This window comes from Amphimedon queenslandica, unplaced genomic scaffold (genome assembly GCF_000090795.2).
Source record: "Amphimedon queenslandica unplaced genomic scaffold, v1.1 AMPQUscaffold_10936, whole genome shotgun sequence".
NCBI lineage: Eukaryota > Metazoa > Porifera > Demospongiae > Haplosclerida > Niphatidae > Amphimedon > Amphimedon queenslandica.
This window is the reverse complement of record NW_003548817.1, coordinates 1-1,796: the sequence shown is the minus strand read 5'-3', so window position 1 is coordinate 1,796 and position 1,796 is coordinate 1.

The window sequence follows — 1,796 nt, the reverse complement described above, 5'->3', positions numbered from 1 at the left end:
GACTTAAAAATCCATAAAAAATCTAAACTTGATCGAAATCAGGTCAAACTTTCTATGCAACATAAGAACATGTATATGTATCAGGAAATGTAATAAAAATTGTGAACTTTAAATTTTTCAATTTTAGCAAAATTTGGCCTGAGACCATGTACTACAGGGACTTTGGCCCAATTTTGGAGCAACTTTAAAAATTTGTAAAAAAATCTAAATTTGATTGGAATCAGCAGTGAAGTGGCTTTTAAACTCAATGACAAGATACATAATAGTGATGATCCTAATGCCTGTCTACTTACTAGTGATGTTTTAGTTATCAAAAAACAGATTTTATTAGTTATAGTTAGTTTTAAGCAACGTGTGGAAAATTTTTATTAGTTTTTATTAGTTTCATGATGCAATCATTTTCATATAGTTAGTTTTAGTTAGTTAACTAAAAGGCTTTTTGAAGACATTTAGTTATAGTTATAGGGTCTAAGTTTTAGTTTTTATTAGTTATTTTAGTTATTTTAGTTTTAGTTTTAGTTATTTTAGTTATTTTAGTTAGTTCACTCTACAAATTATTTATAGTTAGTTTTAGTTAGTTTTTGGAAGCAAAGCCTCATTTTTAGTTAGTTACAGTTAGTTTTAGGAAATTCTTTTTTCATTTTAGTTAGTTATAGTTAGTTAACTAAAAGTCAAAAGACCAAACTAAAAGTGCTTTTAGTTTTAGTTATAGTTAACTAAAACAACACTACTACTTACCATATGTGAGATATTTGAATTTGAAGAAGTATAGACATCAAATCTGCCAAGACTCAATGTGATTGGAGAAGGAGGTGATGATGCATACAGACACTTGAGGAGGACTATAGAAGCATGGCTAGAGGAAGAAGATAATGTAACTAGTAGAACATGGCAGACTTTGATAGACGCTGTGGAGGGAACAGGAGACCGTGCAGCTGCTGAAAGAATACCTAAGAAACTAAAAACCCTTTATGATATTACACTTTAATAATGATAATAGCATAGTACAATTTAAAGTAATTATTACAAGTTAAAAATGATTGGCATATTCTTTTGGCAGAGGTACCAGGAGCTAGAGTAAGGAAGCAATTTCTGGACACATTAGATTCCGGACAGCTCTATCTCGTCTTTTAGACTTGCTGCCGCTCTGAAATTTTCACACAATATAACTCTAAGCTAATTGAGATTGCGTAGTAAAGATGAGCTGCATTAAGCTAGTTTTGTTCTAGTTATTTTTAAAAGTATTAGACGTCCGACAATAGTCAAATATCGTCAGATAGAATCAAATTTAGTACATTTTATTAGTATTGGTAAATACAGCAATTGCAAGGTTGCAGTAACACTCTTACTTACTTAGTAGCCCTTCTTCTTTGTGAGGCACAAACCTTTTCCCTTCAACTTCACGTACATCGAGCTCGAACAGAATTTTAAGCGAAACTCTAATTGTCGTCCACTTATGCTCCACCCAATACGCTGCTGCCTCGTGTTGTTTGCTGTGTCAGGTCTCATGAGTCTCACCTCAGTTGTTTTAATCTTGATAACGAGGTTGATAAGCTGTTATTACTGTGTTTCACTCTCGGTTTCACTCGATAAGGCAAGTATTACACTTCATTTATCAAGCATAGATCTGTTTTGATTTAGGTGAAGTTTGTTGACATGTCAAAAAAACCTCTATCAGGAAGAATACTGGTATCTTATTCGTTAGTAGAGGCTGACCCTTCCAAGCTTGTTATCGAAAGACCCCAATATTATTGTCAGTGGGAAGATGTAAGCATGATTAAAGCATTGAAAGCAGT